Genomic DNA, 24,590 nt, shown 5'->3' with positions numbered 1-24,590 from the left:
TGTACTCACTGAGGTAGAAAAATTCCACTTACCACACTTCATAGGGGGATGCTGCAGGAACTGAAAGCTTGGTTAGTCAAAAATTAGATACAGATTCTGGTCCTGTGGGTTGCTGGATTTCAAAGTAAATTGAATCCTCAGCCTTCTGAATTTTCTTCTGTTAAAAGGCAGCACATTTGTTAGGAAAGAATAAGACCCTGAGGATCAGGACTTCCCTTACCTACAAACATGGCCCCTACTCTCATCTGGAAAACTAGTTCTGCCTTACCAGTATGTAATATATGTAATCACCTCACCCACATAGGGTCTTCCTTTCTTGAAAGAAGATACCAATTTTCTTCATGCCTCACCCCTCTTACTCCTTATTCCTCCAGGTCTATAACTAGGTCACTGCATGTCCCCTGGGTCAATAAGACAGTTAAACTTCAGAGGAGTAGGCTTTTGCACCAAAAGACTTGCAAGCTTTTGTTAATTTATATTAGCAAAGATCTGGAAAATATCAGTGGGAATAGATTATGAAGGTATTAGACCAGAGAGCAAGAGATGTAACAGAGAGCTTTATCATATCCTATCTTCTTTGCCATCATGCTGACCTACCATAGGAATGACATAATGATGATCTGATGTAGTGAGAAGCTAACAGCAGATATCCTAGAGGCACAAAAGTACCAAGATAAATCTCATGAAAGTTAGGGGGCCTGACACCTTAGTAATGTTTCTAGGAGTCCAGTCATTTGGAGAATATCAGCACATTCCCTCAAAGATAAATGCAATCTTGCTTCACCTTGAATGCACTGTCATTAAGAAAGAGATGTCATGCTTTGTAGGTCTTCTTGGAGATAATATACGACACAATTGGGTGTACAACGTTAGCACGTTCACTAGCTATAAGATGATCAACTTTGAAAGGGGCCCAAAGCAAGAGAAGATTCTCCTGCTTATTCAGGCTACAATGTAATCATCTCTGCCATTGGCCCTTACGGCCCTGCAGACCCAAATATGTTTGATGTGACCTGGAGCTAACTGGTTGCTCTTTGGAGGTATGGCAGACTAAGATAACAACAATAGCAACAATAACAATAAAAATCTAACAGAGGTTCATTGAATGTTAAGCAGAACCACATAATCTTCAGAAAATAACTCTCTTCTCGTATAGCTTTAGGTTTGCTATGCCTGACTGATATGGTTTGGATCTGTGTCCCCGTCCAAATCTCATGTCAAATTGTAACTACCAGTGTTGGAGGTGGGGCCTGGAGGGAGGTGATTCAGTCACAGGGGAAGTTTCTTATAAATGGTTTAACACTATCCCCTTGGTGCTGTTCTCATGATGGTGACTGAGTGCTTATGAGATCCGGTTGTTTCAAAGTGTGTAGCACCTCCCCCTGCCCCTTGGCCCTGCTCCTGCCATGTAAGACATCCCTGCTTCTCCTTCACCTCCTGCCATGATTGTAAGTTTCCTGAGGCCTCCCCAGAAGCAAAAGCCACTATGTTTCCTGTACTGCCTGCAGAATCCTGAGCCAAGTAAACCTCTTTTCTTTATAAATTACCCAGTCTCAGGTATTTCTTTATAGCAGTGCAAGGACTAATACACTGACCATGAGACACACCAAATGACTATGCAACCTGAGCCACCCTCAACTGGGTATTTTCTAATTCATGCACCCCTATAATCAGGTATGTCCAACAGCATTTCATCATCAAGTGGAAGTTACATATATATAAGAACAGGATCAAGCAGGACTTGAAAGCACAAATGAGTTGCATAAGCAGAGAGCTTACAATAGCAGTGCACCTACTCCTGCTGCCGAGACCATCTCTAACATTTGTGGGACCCGGGGAAAGGGTACACATGGAGATGCAATCACCATCATATGTCTACATAAAATTATAAATCAAGCTAATAGTTGTTAAATAAAATATGTTCAGGTATCTGACTTTGGAATATTGTCATGTGAGCATAGCAGAATGAGTAAATTCTAGGAAAGTATTCATGAAGCTGCAGGCTGGAAATTGGTGTTACCCAGCAGAACCACAAATTCCTGAGAAACTGTAAACTTTCCTGGAATGGGAACGGAGGTCTGTGGTCAACAGTGGGTTAACTTGGGCCTCCAACCTGCTTGACGTGATGGAACAGAGTTTTCTGAACACTAGACTGTTTCTGCTGGGGAAACAACTAGGAGGAAAGTCATAGGACTACATTGAAAGAGACTTGTTACCACAAACAGGAGACACTTGCAGGAAGCACAGTGCTGATGACGAAGTGACATAAACTAAAAAAGTGTCTACAATGACCATAGTTGGAAAACCTATCTGGGTTTACAGCCACAAATCCCTCCTCTTCTGTGAAGTCAATGCCTGGCGGGGTCTCACAGGTGTTTGGTAATGTCCATAGTCAGAGAGACTCATGTGCTGGGTTTCTGACCACACATCAACCAAAAGGAAGGAAAGGCCACTACACAGTTGTTGAGATTAGAGTGATTTATTCAGTGAGACACCAGAGGAAATGAGGGGATCGTTACCTAGACCCCAGCATTTGCAGAAGAATTGATAATGAAGTCTTGTAAAAAGGCCTGGATTTCACCACAGGGGCCTCTAAATTATTGGCCTTGGTGAAGCTTTTCCAGAAACATGAAGAAATGGTGCAACATTTTTCAAATAGACCAAGTGATCGGGTTGGAATGGGAGTCATCAGTTCCGATTTAGGGATCTGAAGGCAATGTAGACATGTTAAGCCCCAAAAGTTAGATTTCTGCAAAGCAATGTTCTTCAGGTAGGTGGGGAAATAAAGACCTCCCACTTCTAGCCAGAGAAGAAGCCCAGACCACGTGTGTAAATGGTATTGTCCTACACATTGTCCACTAATCTTCATGCATGTGGAGTGGGGTCAAGGAGTTATTACAGGTGTGACCACGCAGGTTTTATTACCTAGCAGGCCTAGTACATATGGAATGGATTCAGATAAAACAATGCACTGTCTTGGCCGGGCGCGATGGCTCACGCCTGCAATCCCAGCACTTTGGGAGGCCGAAGCGGGCGGATCACAACATCAGGAGATCAAGACCATCCTGGCTAACACAGTGAAACCCTGTCTCTACTAAAAATACAAAAAATTAGCTGGGCATGGTTGTGGGTGCCTGTAGTCCCAGCTACTTGGGAGGCTGAGGCAGGAGAATAGCATGAACCCAGGAGGCGGAGCTTGCAGTGAGCTGAGATCATGCCACTGCACTCCAGCCTGGGGGACAGAGCGAGACTCCGTCTCAAAAAAAAAAAAAAAAAAAAACCAAAAAACAAAAAACAACGCACTGTCTCAGTCCTGGGAGTCAGAAATTCCCATATGCCTGATTCAGGCAAGAAGCAAGCGGTTTAAGGAAAGAAAGGTAAAATCGTGTTTTCAAAATTATGTCAGTAAAAGAAATCTGACATAGTTGGCTCCATCTTGCTTCTAACTTTCAAGCTGTCCTTGGTCATTCCTAGGTGTAGGCCAAGCTAATTTGGGAATAATTTAGTTTATAGTTTAACCTTAAAGCAAGGATGGTAGTAGCCCTTCCCAAAACTAAACTGCTTTTGTAAAACTAATGAGAGGCCACAAGGTTAGGATTATGATGGCGGCTTGAATCTGCTAAGACATAGGCATAGATAAATGATATCCAGCCATTGTTCCAGAGGTCACAATACCCAGTATTGGCAGGGCCGTGATAAAATGGGAACCCTCATAGACTGTCCATGGGAATATAAACACACGTAGTCATTTCAAAGTGCAATTTGACAGTATATTAATGCAAATGTACAATATACTTTTATCTTGAAATTTTATTTCTAGGGATACATCTAAACAGAAGCAACACTATATGCATGTTCAAAGAAAGATATTTAAGGGTATTATGGTTGAAACTGCTGGCCACCTACCCACTATCCATCCCTTTCTTTCCTAACTATATGTCTGGTTGTAGTAATGTGCCTAAGTAAAGATTTCCTTTTCCCAGACTCCCTTGTAAGAAAGAGAGGACCAAAGAAATGTAAGCAGAAGTCACTTAATGGAACTCGGGGAAAAACTCTCTTCCACTTTCAGTCTTTTTTCCTTCCTAGAGTCTGAAACTTGTACATGGTGGCAAGAGATCCAGCAGCCATGTTGTGACTTTGAGAACAGTAGTCACACATGAAGGAAGAGAAAAGAATATAATGCCTAGAACCCTGATGCTTCATAGAGTTACCATTTCTGCCACAAGCTCACAGTTCTTACTAGCAACCAATTGTATTTCTAAAGGACACAGATGTTTGTTGTAATGTTGCTTTAAAATAGAAGAATAATGTAATCAATTCAAATGTCCTTCCTGAGGTTTTCCAGATATAGTTTCACTCTCAGCACATAAGAATCCTTACATTTAACTTCTTTTTTTTTTTTTTTTTTTTTTTTTTTGAGGTTTCTAGCTCTGTTGCCCAGGCTGGGGAGCAGTGGTATAATCTCTGCTCACTACAGCCTCGAACTCTTGGGCTCAAGCAGTATTCCCACCTCAGCCTTCCGAGTAGCTGGGACTACAGGCACAGGCTACCGTGCCAGGCTAATTTTTTTTTTTTTTATATTTCATTGTGGAGACAGGGGTTTCTCTATGTTGCCCAGGCTGGTCTTGAACTCCTGGTCTCAAGCAATCTGCCTGCCTCAGCTTCCCAAAGTGTTGGGATTACAGGAGTGAGCCTCTGTACCCAGCCTGAACTTCCTTTTTCTTAAATAAATGAGATTGGTAACACTTTCATACATTCCTCTAAAGCTGCTGGAGAACCAAATTTGTAATGCAAACATTTCTAAATGTCTAAAAAAGAAAACACAGAGTAAACAAGCCAATAATTATAAACTGTACATAAAACCTCAAATTATATCAACAAAAACTAGGAAACAATAGAGAGACATGCTCAGTTCTCATCTAACCGGGAAAGTAAATAGATAACATTATTTTCATAGCAATCATTAGAGAAAAAATTAGTTCAAGTTATATATTTTGCTAATTTACAGGAAACCACTAGGAAAATGAAAATAGGATGTTTACCTTCAAAATCATTAGAAGGCAAGGAAGGCAAAAAAAATAGAGCCTATATCAGTGGTCTATAAACTTTTTATGCTAGGGCTATGAAAAATAAAAGATTTTAAGCAGGCAATTCCACCATATGTACATTAATTGATTTGTGAATTGTATATTTTAAAGTATATACCAAAAAATAAACTTGTTACAAACATATTTGTATCCATGAAATAAACAATATTTTAATATCTTGCAGTTCATGATGGTTTCACATAACATTAGATAATACCTCAAGGCTCGATATGCATTTAGAGTTGGGATTACTATTAACTGTAGTAGAGGCAACTCCATATTTCCTATGGTCTTCTTAAACATTTTGAATTTCGGTGTCTTCTTGTCTAATTTAATTGGATCATCTGTTTTACCTGATGATATGCTGATGAAGAGCTGATACCACATGTGGGAGCAGGGGTGGCTCTGCGTTTTTCTTGTTAATTTGCATTATGTATCTTCAGCCTGTGAATATCAGGGGAATTCTTTTGAAATAACTCAACCACTCTGTGTGGGTTCAGTGATATTCATGTTCACTAGATGTCAGTCATCTGAGATTGACCCAGGAGTGAGTGTCACACACTCATCCTTGGCCATGGGGCCTTACGCTCTTCTCTTGGGGTAGTTCACACACGTGACTGTCTGACAAACAGACCAAACCAGGGTGCAGGGAAAATCTTTTACATATTAGGAAGGGCTTCTTTTTTCTTATTAAATAAAAATATAAATAGCCTTATTTTCTATTTTCTTCTTATACCACAGTCATCTCACATAACACACTTTGGAGACTAGTACCTTACATAGATAACTTTTCTAAAAATTTACTTGAAAATGCACAGAAGAACGTACTGAGAGAAACACACAGGAAAGTTTATGGTGGTTAGTTTTGTAAGGCATGATCACATGTGATTTTATTCTTCTGTAAAATGTTCTGTCTTCCAAATTTTGTAAACCAGCAGCTGCTTCCTCACTCATATCTGGATGCTCCAAATCAGCCTCCTTCTTGGTGAGTAGCAGAACAAGTCAAGCCACTCCATGTGGGTCTGGTGGGAGACTGAGGAGTCTGGTGTGAGGAGGGCAGGCTGGCAGCTGAGGTTTCCATTGTATCAACCTCCTGATTTTTTGAGTGTCTTTGAGAATTGAGAGAGAGGAAAAGGGAGCCAGGGCTTTTCAGGATTCCTCTAAGTTACCAGCCCCCAGCACAGAAAAATCCCCATGAAACTCTGACTTTGAAAGACAATTATTCACCCTGTTCTGTTCTGCTGCTCCAGCTGGGACTCTGAGAGCAGCGTTCGGGCCTCCAGTTTCCTGTAGCATTTGCAGAAACAACTTCCACAATCTCAGACTCTTCTCTTTATCCACCACCAACCCCCACAGCCTGCCTCCCTTCTCCACTCCCTGGCAGAGGAGGACATGTGTGGTGAATGATGGCCCAGGACAGCCTCCCCATTGCCCTGTCCTTCAGCGGCAGGTGAACTCTGCACCATCTGCAGAGGCAGGGGAGGCAGGACCCTCGCTCCTCATCTGCTGGTGACCTTTACGTGTGGTTACAAGCTGCTCCAAGTCCATGGTGGCAGCAGTGGTGATGGTGGGTGAATACTGCAGATGCTGCCTTTTGTGAACCAGGCCCTGACTTGGTGTCCTGGCCCCTGGCCCTTGTACAAAAAACCCTATTACAATCCAAAAAGGGGCTAAGTTCTACAGTCAGGCCCACGGGTCTGAACTCTGGTTCTGCCCCTTATTGGCCATAAAATCTTGGGCAAATAATATGTTTATTGAGGAAACTTGCTGTACCTTTCTGACCATTGGTTTCCTTACCTATAAAATGGGTAGATGAATACCTAACTTAAGATGGTATTTGGCAGATTAAATGAAATAGTGTGCCTTCGGGTCAATATCTGGCACAGGGACACAGATTACTATGTACGTGGCATTATACTTTTCTATCTTGATGAAATAATTGCAGATAGTAGATACAATTTAAAAATGGCATCATTTCCTTGTTTTGTTTGATAGTTTCGTCATGATACATAGTTTAAAAGCAGAAAAGATTTTCTTCTGGGAACAGAGTGGGGTGGTGGTTGTCCACAAAGACTGTGGACTTTCCTATGCTTTCCACTCCTCCTTGACCTCCTACGCGATGGTGAACACTGTAGGCACTTAAAAAAATTAGTTACCTGTTATAAGTCAATAAGAGAAATATGACCACCATGGTTGATAAATGAGCAAAAGATATAAACAGAAGATGCATAAAAAAACAGATAACATAAATTATCCAATATATAGTCATCTTCACAGTCAGTCAAACATTGCAAATTAAGCAAATGATATATTTTGCCTATCAAAATGACAGTTGCTCTTTTTTAGTGAGACTACTTGGTATGGTGATGGAGCAGTGCAACAGGAATTCTCATATTGTAGGCAGGGTTTTAATGAGTGAAACGCATCTTTGTAGTCCATTTGATGTGTCAGAAGCATTTAAACATTTAAAATGTTCATACTCTTTTCCATGGTAATTCCATTTCTGGGATTTAATCCCAAGGAACTAACCAATTATGCAGAAGGGACTTACGCACAAAGAAATTCATTTTGTTCTAGTTATAATAATTAAAAATTGGAACTCAGTAAGAGGCTGAATTACATATGGTAAAATTACAACTATATAAGGTGGCGACAATGATCGCTCTAGGCAAGCAATGTTGGCTGGCTGACTGAGAAGTTTTCTTGAGCTAAGAAGATGAAAAGGACTTGGTTAGAAGGAAAGACAAAAATAAGCATGTGTTGAGCATCTGTTGTGTGCAAGATCTATATTGGGTGTGTGGCATGCATGATCCCAGTTCATCCTTATACACCATATGATACCTGTGAGGCTGGGAAGGACAGTGAGGCAGGAAGGGCCAAGACAATGGAAGCCCCTACTCAGCACCAGGTCCTAGGAAATGGGTTGGGAATCTGGCCTTATATAAAGGTTTCTTAAAATGACAATACCTCCTTTCGCATTTAAGGAAACCAAAGCTCAGAGAGGCCAATTAATTAACTTGCCTGAGATCATAGAACTAATAAGCATCACACTAGGAATCTAGCTGCTCCAATTCCGTGTTCTGCTTGGGACTGCAGAGAGGCAGAGATGAAGGCTGTGAAGCCAGATCTTTCAAAACTCAATCTTGTCCTCACCATCCTTATCCTCTCCACATCACTCCCAGACACACAGCTCTGACTCTCTTCTTAATTTAGTCGGAAGGAGAATCTTGCCAAATGGCCCTCTGCTATTTAAAATAAATTACTCTCACAACTCTGTTCCTCCCTTTTTGCTCCGCCCTCCAGGGAAATTACTTCAGTTACATTTTTCAATAGAGAGTGAGCTCTCTTAGTACCTTCTGCTGTCAGTCTTACCTTTCCTTTTCCTGTTAAAAACAAACAAAAAACTGCTGCCATTTCCTGGTTTGCATCAGGAAGCCTGTGTGCTCGGTGATTGGTTCACGGAGTCCAGTTTGTTTTTTTCTTGAGTTGTTAGTTACATCTAGGCTGGCTCCTCTATGCGACCAGAGCACTGCCACCATGTCATTATAATGTTTGTCACCATTCTGACAGGTATGTAGGTGGCAGGGCAAAGGGTGCACAGGAAAACCCCTCTGCCTCCATCAGCCCTTTTGTTTGTGTGCTGTTGTTTGCCCAACAACTGCAGAGGGCCAGAAGCCCCAAGAAAAGGAGGTGCAGCTGTTCTTACTTTGCCAAGCCTTACCTGAATTCTAAGCAGGTGCAGAACAGCCAAACACAGGCTGCATGGAATCCCACATGATGGAGGAGGAAAGGGAGGTGGCTGGCTCCCCATGCCCCTACTCACAGAGTACTCTCATCCCTAAACACTGACAAAACAAAATCTTTTCCTGTCTACCTATCTTGGATTAAAGTAGATTCAGGCAGTGCTGGGTTTATGATTCTCATTTCTATTAAGAACTTAAGTACACAAAACTAGTGGGTTATTATCTTTGATCTCAAAAAAAGTAACATTTAAAGCACATGGCATCATATCATCATATTTAATCTTAATTTTTTAAGTTTGCAAGTAAAACATTTTATGGATACACATTTGCATGTGTCCTCAAGGTGGGGCACAGGATGTATTATGTACTTGAGACAGAATAAAAGTCATCTGTATCCACCTGCTCTTAACTGCCTTTCTGTAATTACTGGACTTGTTCCTTTTCCTATACATGTTATGGGTTCCAGAAGTATAGTTAGAAGATAATTGGAAACCAAGGACTCTGGACTCTACAGAGATTGTGGCACCAAGTTCCCTCCTACGATTTTTCTCAATTTTGTTGTAAATTGGAACTCTATCTCCCTGTTCGCAGTAAACAATCCTTTCCGTAGCCCGTGAGAAATAGCTTAATAAATTTATTTACATCTAAAAGGGAGGGAGCAAAAGAGGGAGAGAGGGAGAGGAACAGATAAGAAGACATACACACACACACACACACACACATAGAGAGAGAGAAAGAGAAAGAGAGAGAGAGAGAGAGAGAAGAGTCAGGCAGCTCTCAAGTATTCCAGACCATACAGAAAACACAGATCCTAATTTCACTTCTGTGCAAAGCTCCTGAAGCTCCCTGATACTGTTTTTGGTCTCTGGAAATTCCCTCATTCCTATATTTTCCTGAACCCTAATCATTTGCCTTCTTTTAATTATTTTTTCCCGTTCAAAGACCAAACATTGCTTTGGTGGGAAAAAACTCTCTTTCTCAGAAGTGTTTTGTTAGAAACAAAACATTGAATCATTCCCACCAGCACATCAGCATGATCTAGTGTCTATAATCTTCCAACAATCCTCCTTAAAAGATTAAATACCCAAATGCAGAAATTAAATAGCAGAAAGTAACCACAAATACACAGGAAGTTAAAAGGTCATTTTGCTTAACTTTATATGAATATATTGAAAACCTAGATAAAATAAATAATTTTCTAGAAAAATATAATTTAATAATATTGACTCCAGAAGAGAAAAAATATATAAACAGATAAATTACTTTATTAAAAATAAACAGATTATTTTGTCAAAGAGTATTCCTCAGAAAGTAGCTGGCTCAGTTTCACAAATTAATTTTAACCAATGTTTAGAGAATAAGTAATTATACTTTCACCATTTTAATGTAACAGCATTAGACATACTAGTTCACATAGTTAGACCAGAGAAAGAAGTGAAGTATAAAACTTTCAAAGTTGACCAGGCGTGGTGGCTCACGCCTGTAATCCCAGCACTTTGGGAGGCTGAGGCGGGTGGATCACCTGAGGTCAGGAGTTCGAGACCAGCCTGGCCAACATGGTGAAACCCCATGTCTACTAAAAATACAAAAATTAGCCGGGCATGGTGGCAGGAACCTGTAATCCCAGCTACTCAGGTGGCTGAGGCAGGAGAATTGCTTGAACCTGAGAGGTGGAGGTTGCAGTGAGCCAAGATCGCACCATTGCACTCCAGCCTGGGGGACAAGAACGATACTTTCAAGTTATTGAAAGTTATTTATTTATCATTATCTACAGATGATTTAATTTGTTACTGGAAACCTCAAAATATAGGAAAATTATTACAAATGATAAGAGAACTCAGGAAGAGAGTTGGATACAAGCTTAATGTAGAGAAATAAATAGACTCATTACATGATACTAATAACCAGAAAGATATTTTGGCATCAGCAAAATAAAATGCTTATTTAAAACCTAAAGGGAAATGTACAAAAGATGTATGATGAAAAATATAAAATGCTACTGAAGAATACAAAAATAATGTCTGAACAAATAAAAACATATAGCACATTCCCCAGTAGGAAAATTAAATTATACAGAAGTCAATTCTCATGAAATTAATCTATAAATTAAATGTGATTCTAATTTAAAAATAATAGGATTTTTAAAAAAATCCAGACAAGCAGATCCTTTATATGGAAGAATGGGTCAAGAACATCCAAAACAATTCTGAAAAATAAGTATAATCAAGGGGACAAGCTACCAGATATTAAAACATATCATGAAACTCCAGTTATTAAAGCAGTATGGTATCAATAAATGAATAGACATAGAAAGTCCAGAAAAGAAAACAATAAATGGTTTTGAAACAACTGGCCGGCCATCAGGAAAAAAAAGTTGGATTCATAGTACATACTTCATACCAAGATAAATTCCACAAAGACCAAAGATTTAAATGCATCTAGAAATTTCCCGCTGGAAATGGATAGTGGTGATGGTGGCAAAACATTGTGAATGTTTTGAACTCTACACTTACAAATGGTAAATTTTATTTTATGCATATTTTACCACACTGAAAAATATATCACATACAAAAAACCTTTAAATAATAAAAAGTGGAAAAAATGATTTATTTTTTTGAGACAGAGTCTTGCTCTGTCACTGAGGCTGCAGTGCAGTGGCGTCATCTTGGCTCACTGCAACCTCTGCCTTCTGGGTTCAAGCAAATCTCATGCCTCAGCCTCTCAAGTAGCTGGAACCACAAGCATGTGCAGCCATGCATGGCTAATTTTTATATTTTTATTAGAGACAGGATTTCTCCATGTTGACCAGGCTGGTCTTGAACCCCTGGCCTCAAGTGATCCACCTGTCTCAACCTCCCAAAGTGCTGGGATTACAGGTATGCATCACTGTGCCTGTCTAAAAAAACAATCTTTTAATAACCAAGGGTGAGAAAGCCCATATGACAAATCAAACACACAAGCAATAGCAAACTCTTGAAATCACAAAAAGTTCATAGATTTGACAACAGAAAAATAAAAATTTTCTTCATGGCAAAAATGACTATATAGTCAGAAGAAATATCACAAATTAAGAACAATATTGCTACTCAAATAATAACAAGGTAAAACAGAAAGTACTTAAAATGTTCATTAGTTGGAGGCAATAGAGAATCAGTAACAACACAGGGGAATCCTATGCAACCATGCAAAAATTAAGGCAGCTCTTTACGTACTACTATAAAATAATTGCTCAGATTCATCATTAAGGCAAAAAAAGCAGGGCAGAGTTTATAGTATCTTAACATTTGTGTAAAAATGGAGGGAAATTATGTATACATTTTCTTGGCATATGGATAGAATATCTCTGAAAGGGTACAGCAGAAAAATAATAAAGGGAGAGTCTTTTCATGGTCTATTGTTATGGACCTTTTGAATTTTAATCCTGTTAAAATTCATGGTTATGTACTTTATTAAATTTTTTAACATTTGAACTTTCCCTTAGCCTCTACAATCCTCTTAAGCAGCTCTATCAAAAGCTTCCAATATCTCATTAAACTAAAAACAACAGCAGATACGAGGCGAGCTCTTCGTGAATCTTTATCAGAGAGAACAGTCAGATGGCTATCGTCTGGGTGATATAAGAGCTGGGAGACCAGTGACCATGTGGTGGGAGCTGGGGATAGGGCATGGGGAAACTGCAGTACTGTGAAGAGAGCTTGGCTTTCAGAGACCAATTAATTTTCATGGGTTCAAGCTTGAGGGTAGACCTGGGAGAGGCTGCTGGTCCTCATGGCTCAGAGGAACTGTGGGGACTACACAGGTGGGCCAGGCTGAGTTGAACCCATGAAGTTGGGAGGCTCACGGCTGGGGTGACAGGGGAGTGTGTTCTTCCAGTGCATGCAGTTGGTACTATGTGTGTTCCAGGAGTGGAGGCTACCATAACTCTTATCACAGCTGGCTTGCTGAAGCTTAAGAGACCCTCACAGGTTGACTTGACTACTGAGGGCAAATGGAATGATGGGTAAGCAATTGAAAAAAAAAATGCAGCTAAGGGGCTTCAGAAACTGGAAGAAAAGGAAACTGGACAGAACACCTCAAGCACAGTCCCTAGAGTAAAGCTGCTTGATTGGCTTAGTAGTCAACCTTCTGAATTTTTTCTGGCAATTCAAATATCTTGTCTTGGTTTGGATCCATTGCTGGTGACCTACTGTGACCTTTTGGGGGAGTTAAAGAACATCGTGGAATTGTTTTTCTGGTTTCCTCTCATTTGGGTAGACTGTCAGAGGAAAGATCTGGAACTCAAGGGCTACTGTTCCCACTCTTGTGTCCCACGGGGTGCTCCCTTGATGTGGTGCTCTCCCCTTTCTTCTAGGGATAGGGCTTCCTGAGAGCTAAACAGCAGTGATTGTGATTTCTCTTCTGGATCTAGCCAACCAGTGGAGCTACTGGACTCCTGGCTGGTACCGGGGAGTGTCTGCAAAGAGTCCCATGATGTGATCTGTCTTCAGGTCTCTCCATGATATCAGTACCTGCTCTAGTGGAGATAGCAGGGTAGTGAAGTGAACTCTGGGAGGATTTTTGGTTATATTTTTGTTAAGTATGCTGGTTATGTGTTGGGCTGACCTACAGCCAGGAGGTGGTGTTTTCAAGAGCGCATCAACTGTGGTAGTATAGGGAGTATCAGATGGTGGGAAGGACCTTAGAGCTCCCAAGAGATTATGTCCTTTGTCTTCAGCAACCAGGGCGGGTAGAGAAAAACCATCAGGTGGGAGCAGGGTTAGGCATGTCTGAGCTCAGACTCTCCTTGGGCAGGGCTTGCTGTGGCTGCTGCAGGAGGGGCTGGGGGTGTGGTTCCTAGGTCAATGGAGTTATGTTTTCAGGGTAATTATGGCTGCCTCTGCTGTGTCACACAGGCCATCAGGGAAGTGGGAGAAAGTTGGCAGCCACAGGTCTCACCCAGCTCTCATGCAGACAACCGCCCAAAAGGCTAGCCTCACTCCCACCAAGTCCCCCACAACAGCACCACCAGTGAGCAGGGATGAGAACTTGCCCCAGGCTATAAGCCTCCCAGCTGAGAAAGCAAGCAGACTCACAGTTCCTTGGCTGTCACCTCCTTCAGAGTGTCTGTGGATTCTCTTGGCTTTCCTGGTATGTTCCTGTGGTAGTTCTTGGAGCAAAAGTTCACAATGTAGGTCTCCACATTTGACTCTGTCCATCTGAGAGGGAGCTGCAAGTTAGTTCTGCCTCCTATCCATCATTTCCCTCTATTTTTGCCAATTTTATAACATTTAATGGCAATGTTGCATACCTTAGGGATTTTTCTCTTTTGCTGTCTACACCCATGTATTTACCTCCTGACAAAACACAGTACATTAAAGAGACATCTCTGTCATTATTTCTTTAAATAGTCTTTTTACATCTTTCTCTTTCTCTACTCATCTGGGACACCCATAATTAGTATATTGGTTCACTAGATGTTGTCCCGTAATTCCTGGAGGCTTTCTTCACTCTATTTTCATTCTTTCTTTTATCTTTTGGTTCTCCTGACTGGGTAATTTCAAGTGACCTGTATTCAAGTTCACTGATTCTTTCTTTTGCTTGATTGAGTCATTGCTGAACTTCTCTATGAAATTTTTTATTTTAGTCATTATGTTCTTTAGCTCCAGAATTTCTGTTTGGTTCTTTCTGGCCATCTGGCATGATCCTTGGGTGGGTGTGCTGCTGGCTTGGTGCCTGGGTCAGCAGCTGGGTATGCCTGGTGCCTGGATTGATGAGGTTGCATCTAGGGCCTGGTTCAAATGGGTTAGGCCTGGGGCTTGAGTCTTCTCAGACAGGCCTGGATTCTGGGTTTACAGGGGCTGTCCTGGTACTGGACAAGAGTACTGACAAGAGTACCTGGTACTTCTCCACTGGAGAAGACCTGTTTACCGGGTCTACCGGAGTGGGCCCAAATGCTGGCTCATGAGGGTGGGCCTCAAGCCCATGTGTGTGGGGGCTAGCCTGAAGCCTGGGTTCACAGTGGATGACCTGGCATTGGAGAAGGCCTTGAGTCAGAATTTTCAGGGACTGGACTGATGTTGGAAGGGCCTGGTGCCTGGGCCCATGGAGACAGACCTGACACCTGAGTCTACAGGGGCTGGCCTGGCACTGAGGTGGCCCTAGAACCTGATTCTGCAGGGGAAAACCTGGGTCTTGGGTTTGTGAGGGCCAGTGTGGAGGCTGTTTGTATGGATGCTGGTCTGGAGTATGAGGCTGCAGGGCCTGAGTTGGAGCTGAGGCATGCCTGGAGGCTGGGTCCATGAATACTGACCTGGTACTTAGGGCCACAGAAATGGCCTGGGATTTGGGTAAGGTTGAAGCCTTGGGCCACAGGAACTAGCCTAGTTCTGGGGGTGGTCTGGAACCTGAAGTCACTGTGGTTGGTCTGGAGGTGGGGCAGGCCAGGACCCTGACTCTGTGGGAGGCCAACCTAGGGCCTGGGGCCACTGGGCCTCTAGAGTGGGCCTGATGCTCGAGTCTATGGAGCCAGTTTGGTTCTGGGGTGGGTTTGGAAATTGAGTCTGTGAGTCCCAGGCTGGAGTCTCAGACTGCAGGGGCTGTCCTGGCACTAAGTGGGCCTAGAGGCTTGGTTAACAGGAGTAGGCCTGGGTTCTGGGGCTGCAATATGATGGTCTGGAAATGGAGTCTGTTGGTGGCTGTCTGATGTTTAGGACTGTGGGGGTGGCCTGGCACTAAGGCAGGACTGAAGCCTCAGGCTGCAGGGGCTAACCTGGTGCTGAGGGTAGTCTGAAGCGTGGGGTCACTAGGGCTGCCCTAGAAGATCAAGAGAAAAAAATATCTCAAAACATAGACCTAAAACACAAAGAGATGAAAAAATTGAGAACAAATATGAAGTAGAGAAGAAAGAACCAGGATATCTGTGATGCGACTGAAGGAAATTCTGAAAGGATAACATGGCATAAAGAGGGAGAAATGTTACAGAAGTAACAAAAACAAACTTCCATGACCAAAAGAAAGAAGCAAGTGAGAAGATTAAAAGCACTCATCAATTTCTAGATATAATTTTTTAAATTAAGAAAACAGGCATTTGGAATGGCATTACAGAAGATGGAGGAATATAGGAAGCTCTGCCTCCTCTACTGAAGCAGCTGAAGCAGCTTTTCTCAGTGGCATCTATTGAGGGGATTTAACGAAGCAAACCCTCTTTTCTCTCCTTTCTTACTGGTTTCAAACATTAAGAAAATCTTTGACCAGTCACTAACTGACTACGAAGGTAATAGAATAGAGACTTCAATGACCATACATGACAAGGAATTTGTTCTTTGTAAAAATATTTTGGAAAGTCACTGAAGAAATGGACAGCTGCAGCCTTCTTCAAGCAATAACAGCAATCCCTGGAGAAGGGGTACAATCTGTTTTCTAGAGTTACCACATTACAATCTTTAACATTTCCAATTTTCAAGAAAAAATTATAATGCATACAAAGACACGGGAAAGTATGACACTTTTCATACTTTTACTTTTACTTTTCTCATTCATGGGAAAAGTAAAAGAAGGTGACAACCATCTCTGAGGAAGCCCAGACACTGCACTTATAGATGAAAACTTTAAATTAATTGTCTTAAACATTATGAAAAAGCTGAAGGAAACCATGAACAAAACTAAAGGAAACCAGGAGAATAATGTGTAAAAAGTAGGGAATATCAAAAAAGATACAGAAATTATAAAAAAGAAACAAATAGAAATTCTGGACCTAAAAAGTACAATCGATAAAATAAAACATTCTCTAGAATGGCTCAACAGCAGATTTCAGGTGGCCAAAGAAATAATTAGCAAACTTGATGATAGGGCTATTTAAATTACCCAATGAGGAGCAGAAAAAAAAATGAAGAAAAATAATCAGAGCCTAAGGGACTTGTAGAACACTATCAAACATACCAATATATACACCATTGAACTCCCAGAATGAGAAGAGAGAGAGAAAGGGGAAGAAAGAATATTTGAAGAAATAATGGTCAAAAACTGTCCAAATTTGATAGAAGACATGGAGGCACACATCCATGAAACTTAATGGATTCCTAGATAGTATAAACTCGGAGAGATCCACAATTACAAAAACTAGAATCAAACTGTCATAAACCAGAGACAAAAAGAGAATTTTGAAAGCAACAAGAGAATTTACTTATCCCATGCAAGGGGGCCTCAATAATATTAACAGACATTTTAGAAAAGATGGGAGCTAAAAGATAGTGGGATGATATATTTAAAATTCTGAAAGAAAAAGGACAGCCAACCAAGAATTCTATGTTTTGCAAAACTATCCTTCAAAAATAAAGAAAAAAATTAAGACATTCCTAGGTAAACAAAGCAAAGGGTTTTTATTTCTAGTAGACCTGCCCTTCAAGAAATGCTAAAGGGTGTCTTTCAGGCTGAAACAAAAGGGTACTAGATGGTAACCTGAGTCATATGAAGAAATAAAGATCATTAGTAAAGGTAACTGTACTGGCAAATATAAAAGCTACTATTATTGTATTTTGAGGATGTAATGCCTCTTTTTGTTTCTTTTATAATTTAAAAGGCAAATACATAAAACAGTGATTCTCTTTTTGTAAATATCAAATCAATGTGTTGTGAAAGCACATAGTAGATAAAACATGATGTTCACTCCACTCCTTTCCTTCTCTTATAGCTCTTTCTTTACCAGGTCTCCAAACTGTCACAGAGCCTAGCTCTTCCTGCACATTGAACTGGACTTTGGGGGGATCTGTCCAGCTGCAACTAAACTCCTCTTTGGATCCTAACATCCAAGAGATTGAGCGGAATTGAAATTCTGAGAACGAGAAAAAAGAAATAAAACGGTTTCTGATGTCCTGGAAGCCTAATATCCCTAATCCTCATTGGCATGAGCTTAAAGACAAATACAAGCACAGGATCCACCTGTTGGAGATGGTTTTCTTGAACATCAGGAATCTCACTGTGGAAATGAGTAGAGTACATGCAGCAACAATCAAGTTCTACTCAGGAGAATCCCAGGAAGAAGGCTTTAGATTCTGCACATATGGTAAGGTGTGGGGCCATGTCCCAATCAGGCATTCCAATAACCACTTATCCAAGGTAAGTTAGCTAACATCAGGTTAAAAAAAAAAACCACTCATTTTAAGGAGTTTTTTTATTTCCTCTGATGTTCTAAAAATAAAAACTAAAATTTAAAGATTATATCTTAGGAAAAACTAAAATTTTTAAAAGGAATAAAATGCACATTAAATGGGGAGGAAAGAGAAACCAAAAGGATATAAAAAAATTCTTCAATCAAAAAATACTGTAAAATTGATTATTAAAATTAATAACATATCAGAAATGTCTTTAATTGGTTGGTTCAAAAACTGATTTAAAATTCTTAAATGACCTAAAAAAGTTGGCCAAAACAAAACAATAAAACTGGACTTTAAAACACTTAGAAGGAGATGGGCTGTTAGAACAGGTCTTTAGGTAAAATGGTCTTAGATAAATTGACCTGAAGGCCAGTTGGAGAGTTCTCAGGACAAAGCCTGTCTGAGGCCCAAGCTGAAGATGCAGAAGGTGACTCAGACCCTGTCTCCTGGATCTCTCAGGGCAATGAGCAAGCCAACATTCTCCCTGGGAAACAAGGAGCCCTAGGCAGAGAGTGCAGTGGGGAAAGCTGAAGAAGTGGGAAGAGAAGGAGCAGAGTCTGAGAGTAAACCAGAGTGCCAGAGCTCTCTCCTGTTGGTCCTCTCTACCTCCACCAGTCCTCTGACATCTGTGCATGGGTTGCCATGCAGCCTCCTAACTGGCCTCCCTGTCTCTGCTGTCTTCCCCCCTCTCAAAGCACCTTCCACAAAGCTGCTGTTTTGAGCTTTTCAAATGCAGTTCTCTTCTGTTATCACCCTGCTTAAAATCAAACAATGCTCCCCACACCCATCCCCACATAATAAATCACACTCAGGAAAAGAAGTCCAGTCCCCCACAGGAACTGATCACTGGCTGCCTCTCCAGCCTCATTTCCTGATACTTTTTTCCCCATGTGCCTTGCTCCACATTTGCTACCCTTCACCTCACCCACCTGGTCCTTTCTATCCTCCTTGACATATCCTGGTGGCTCTCCAGGGACTACCTATCTCCCACACCTCCCCTGCACAACCGGCAATTCCTCACCTAGTGGGAGTCGGTTGTGGGTGAGGGACTCCAACGTGGGAGATGGAAAAGCTTATGAGAAGAGACAGAGTTGACTGAATTGAGTGTCCAAGACGAGGTTTCCAGTCGGTGAAAGGTGGAGAACAAGCTGCCTCCCTGGCTTCCAGCTCCTTGTTCCTATCTTCTCTCTCCCCTCCCTTGGCTGATAAATCCATTGCATAGCTTTCTGAGTAACATCATAACACTATAGCCTCGTCTGATCTGTTTTGGCACAAGAAATGGAAGACTGTTCAAATTACATCAATAAAGAGGGTTTTCATCTTAAAGATACATAGAGCTCATAGGCGCGAAGATCAATGAAGGAATTCCTCTGGCCTTCATACTCGCAGGAACTAGAAAGATGTTGGGCACTTTCCTCTCTCCATCAGGGGCCACATAGCCTGTCATCTTCCACTCTGTATGTTCGCATCTCTCTCTCTCTCTCCTGTCAGCTTTATTCCCTTGAGCTTCTCCACACCGTAGGGTACATGGCCTTCAGCAGCTATGGGCCCATCCAATTAAGAGGGCAAAGGGGCTTTCCTGGTCCACTCCACAAGGACAATCCCAGAGAAGGACTCTTATTGGCTAGGCGTGGCTCACATGCCGACCCCTAGATGGGTCACTGGCCAGGGAATAGCATCCTCTGATTGGCAAGGCCAACCAGGGTCAGGGTGCTGATGATCATGTAAAAACACAAGGTTGGAGCAGAAGAGGAGTTGCTAGAAAAAGTAGAAGTACTACTAGCTGGTTTCTCTTCATCTTGCTTTCCATTTCCCAACAATCCATCAGTGCCCAAATGAAACCTTCCAACAACAATTGTCATTCCCCGCTGACTGCAGAACTAAGCACTCCTCTCAGCCCTGGGCGCCTCCAGTAAGTGATGCTGTCATCTTTTCCCCTTGTTTCTAGCTAAATGCATTGTTCCTCATGTATAAGCTCTTTCTCTCTTCCCTCTTGGCGTTCAGAACTGTCATATCTGAAATAAAGATTTTTCTGATCCTGTCAAATGAGGCTTTCCATTTGGAAGTCTCAACATTCTTTTTTTTCTAATTTTTAATGGATCTTGTTTCTCTCTGTCTTGTGCTAGAGTATTTCTGTGTGGTCTACTTTCCACTTGACAGCAGAATCGGCACCCTACTCTGTTTGGTGTCCCCCAAGTATCTCATACAGCTCCCAGTAGGCATTCGGGAGTATCCTTTTAAACAAATAGATTTAAGCAATATTTAAAGGATTCCTACAGAAACATACCTACTTTTTCTATGCTTTTTCTTATCCAAGCCTGACTAATATTCCTTCACCTATTGAAAAGAGCATATAATAAAATTTCATATAAAACAATTGGTGTATGAATACTTTAAATGCTAAAGAGCATAAGCTTTCTGAACACCTATGGGTGTTTCAGTTACAAAGTAATAGACACTCTTTTTTGGCTTTATATTTAAATTATTATCTATTCATTAGACCAGGTCTTTTAAAGAAGCTACTTAAAAATATGATTTTTCACCAGACACATATTCAATGAGTCTTGGAATGGTCTGGTGATTTAGATTTTTAATAACTGCCCTAGAGAAGTTGTTGGCAAACTATGGCCACAGGTCAAATCCAGCCCAATGCATTTTTTTTTAAAATAAAGTTTTATTGAAACACAGCCACATTCATTTGTTTACATATTTTATTTGGCTGCTTTTGCACTATAAAAACAAAGTTGTGTAGCTGTGACAAAGACTTCATGGCCTGAAAAACTTAAAATATTTACTATCTGACCCTTTACAGAAAAGTTTGCCTACCACTCTCTTAGACAATTCTGCTGACACAGCTGGTCCATGTAACTTCATAGGGTTAGGATGAGGATTAAATGAGTGAATGTAAAGCCCTCAGAGCTGTGCCTGGAAGCATGCACCTGCCAAATAATGCAAGCTATTGTTCTCTTTTCATCTGCTAATAGAATGAATGACACTAATACATTTCCTAATTATACCATCCTTGCACTCCCATAATAAACCAAACTTGATCATGATGTATCGTGAGAGTATATTTGCTAATATTTAATTTAGGGATTCTAAGTTCTCTATAACTGATGTTAACCGTGGCTTTGCAAGTGTTTTCTCTTGTTTTGTTTCGTTTTGTTTTCGGTATTCTCCTTGTCTGACGTAAGTATTAAACTATCCTTTCAGAATGACCTACTATATTAAACTATACTTTCAGAATGACCTACTAACCGGGCATGCTGGCATGCACCAATAGTCTTAGCTACTTGGGAGGCCTAGGTGGGAGGATTGCTTGAGCCCAGGGATTTGAGGCTGCAGTGAGCTATGATTGTGCCACTGCACTCCAGCCTGGGTGACAGAGTGATACCCAATCACTAAACAAACAAACAAAAACCCTATTCTTTCCTTTTTCTCAGCTCTGGAACACTGTATATAACATAAGAATTTTATTTTTCTTGGCCATTTAGGAGTCCTCACGCCTAAAACCGTATGTGCTCCATGCCCTTTATAAGGACAAATCTTTGGCTACCATTTTAATTTCTTCTAGGGTTATGGGTCCATCATACATGGACCTCCCACAGCTTAGTTTGAGAATCACTGACCTAGAATACACAAATAGGGGCACAGCAGGGATTGGAGCTGTCTACCAAGAGGAACCCGCAGGGATTCTGAGCTCAGAGAGGACAGGTGGGATGCAGGGTTGGGTGAGAAGTGGGGCTGAGACAGCCCCATCCCTTGTGAACCACAGAAGGCCGCCCCATCAGCCTCCAGTCTGCCCACCTGCACCCAGTCCCTGAGTAAGACCCTTCCCTGCCATCCCCTGTCAAATGTCTGCTGCCCCTTCCACATGCAGCTCACATGGCCCTGGGGAGCTGGCTCTGACCTGCCCCGGATTAATTAGGGGCTCTGGGCTCCCCCAGTACTCATAGCAAGTTGTCAATCATCTGTGATGTAACCAGGTGCCCTGGCTCTGCCTGCCCCCTGCTGATGCAGGACCAGGTCCCATGAAGAGGTGAGGTGGGGAGGCCCTCACTCTCAGTATATTAGTCAGCTCAGCTCAGGCTGCCACAGCAAAGACCACAGCCTGGGAAGCTTAAACAACATATGTTGATTTTCTCACAGTTCTGGAGGCTAGAACAAGGCTAAGGTGCCGGCAGATTGGGTTTCTTGGAGGCCTCTGTCTTCCCCCAGTGCATTAACCGGGTCTTCATGTGCACCTGCTTAAACTCCCAATCTCCTGTTCTTATCAGGACACCAGGTGTATTGGATTAGAGCTCACTCATTTGACCTCAGTTTACCTTCCTCATGTCTTTAAAGGCCCCATCCCAAATACAGTCACATCCGAAGGTCCTGGTGCTTAGCACTTCCATCCCCAGCTGCATTCTGTGGGGAACAATTCAGTCCATAACACTGAAGTTCACCCTGGTGCAGGGTGGGCACCTGAGACTGGGGGTTGTGCTGCCCCACCCCAGTTCCAACCCTGCCTGTGAACATCCTGGGGTTGTCAGGAACACACAGGAACAAGACAAGCAGCTTCCACCTAAGCTACAGGTGGCAGCCTGGACTGATTGTCATGCAGCACATATTTACTGAGCACACCTGAGCCTGGCACTGGAGGAGACTTCCCTTCCTGTCCAGTCACCATCTGCTGCTGTCACTGAGCTCCTAGGTGGCTTCACAGAGAGCACAGCCTCACCCGGCACCTCCCCTTCTGACAGACACCTCAGCCCACAAGTGGCCCAAGCTACGTGTTCTGTGGAAAAATGAAGGAGAGCTCCTCTCCTTTAGTTGTCTTCAGGCGGCCCTGAGCAGTCAGGTGTGCGCTGTTGTTCCATAGCTGACAGTGCAGCCCACCCTGGCTGTGTGGTGCCCACCTCCTTAGGAGCCAGCAGGGCTTCCAGCTCAGGACTGGGCCCCAAGACACACTCCAGCATCAGCCATCTTGCTTGCCAGGGAAGGCACCTCAGGTGCAGGTTGAACTTCTCAAATGCAGTTTTTTACCCTCAGCAAAGAAAAATGAGAGACAAAATAACAGTTTAAATTGTACAGCAATTCTACCACAATAGAATCGACTTCATTCAAATACCTAAAGCCTTGGAGTGAATATGGGTTGGGATTTGTAAATCCATGGTTCCCTTGGTCCATCTCTCTGTTCCCACCCACCTTTCTGGGTGCCCATGGTGTGCTTGTATCTGTTTAAAGGCCAGCTCTCAAGGAGCAAAGAGCCCTGGTTTCAAGCGTTTGCCAATTTCTGTGTGGCTGATTTCAAGCTACCAACATCATGACTGTGAATATAGATTTGGGAGGAGATGCACAAAACCAGCTCACAAGTGGTTTGCAGCTGGCTCCAGCACACACTGTCTGTGGGTGGATCTAACGTTTAAATGTGAAGGACACATTTTTCACATAGCATGGCCCCTAAACACCAGCCAACCATTTCATCAGGAAGAAAATGCAGTCTCTTCTAAAGCAGGAGGAACTCTAAGGGATTCCCAAGAGTAATTGTATTTATTTTTCTATTTTTAAAATGTTATTTTTATTTAATTGACAAAACCATGTATATTCATTGTATATGACATGTTTTTAATACATGTACATTGTAGATGGCTATATGTAGCTAATTAACATATACATTACATCACATACTTATGTTTGTGTGTGTGTGAGAGATAAGAACACTTAAAATCTAATTTCCTGTAAATTTCCAGGAATACAGTGTGTTACTATTAGCCATAGTCACCATGTTTTAAAATAGATCTCTTGGACTTATTATTCTTCTCTAACTGAAATTTTGTATCCTTTGCCCAACATCTCCTCCCACTCCCCTGTCTCTGGTAATCACCATTCTACTTCCTACTTCGATGACTTCAACTTTTTAGATTTCATGTTTAAGTGAAGTCATGAGGTATTTTTCTTTCTATGCTGGCTTATTTCAATTAACATAATTTCCTCCAAGTTCATCCATGTTGTCATAAATGACAGAATTTTCTTCTAATGGCTAAATTGTATTCCACAGTGTATAGATACTACATTTTCTTTATCCATTCATCATTTTATGCACTTTTAGGTTGATTCCATATCTCAGCTATTGGGAATAGTGCTGCAATAAACACGGAAGTGCAGCTATGTCTTCAACATACTAATTTCACTTCCTTTGGATATATACCCAGAAGTGGGATTGCTGGATCATATGGTAGTTCTGTTTTTAATTTTTTGAGGACCCTCCATGCTGTTTTCCCTAATGACTGTACTAATTTCCATCCCCACCAACAGTGTACTTGGGTTCTTTTCTTCCACGTCCTCACCAAAACTTGCTATCTTTCATCTTTTTGATAATAGCCATTCTAAGAGGTGTGGGGTGATAGCTCACTGGTGTTGATTTGCATTTCCCTGGTGATTAGTGACTTTGCACATTTTTTCCTATACTCATAGGCCATTTTTATGTCTTCTGAAAAATGTCTATTCAGATCCTTTGCCTATTTTTTAATCAGATTCTTTGTTTTCTTATTATTGGGTTGTTTGAGTTCCTTATATATTTTGGATAGCAATCCCTTACCAGATGCATGGTTTGCAAATATTTTCTCGCATTCCATAGATTGTTT

The 24,590-nt window shown here is 41.6% G+C and overlaps 1 long non-coding RNA gene across 1 annotated transcript in view; it reads right to left on the bottom strand.

Annotated features, from left to right (window-relative positions):
• LOC129526845 (uncharacterized) overlaps positions 1-19,114 on the bottom strand; it is a 34,801-nt gene extending 15,687 nt beyond the window's left edge. Inside the window, exons 1-2 of the long non-coding RNA XR_008671601.2 lie at positions 18,983-19,114; positions 13,903-14,025 (exon numbers count right to left, since the gene is read on the bottom strand). This is a non-coding gene — a long non-coding RNA (uncharacterized lncRNA). The remainder of the gene's footprint in view (positions 1-13,902; positions 14,026-18,982) is intronic.
• Positions 19,115-24,590: the final 5,476 nt, after the last annotated feature.

This window comes from Gorilla gorilla, chromosome 1 (genome assembly GCF_029281585.2).
Source record: "Gorilla gorilla gorilla isolate KB3781 chromosome 1, NHGRI_mGorGor1-v2.1_pri, whole genome shotgun sequence".
Taxonomy (NCBI): Eukaryota; Metazoa; Chordata; class Mammalia; order Primates; family Hominidae; genus Gorilla; species Gorilla gorilla.
Note: the sequence above shows the minus strand (reverse complement) of the source record. Positions and strands in the feature narration are given on the sequence as shown.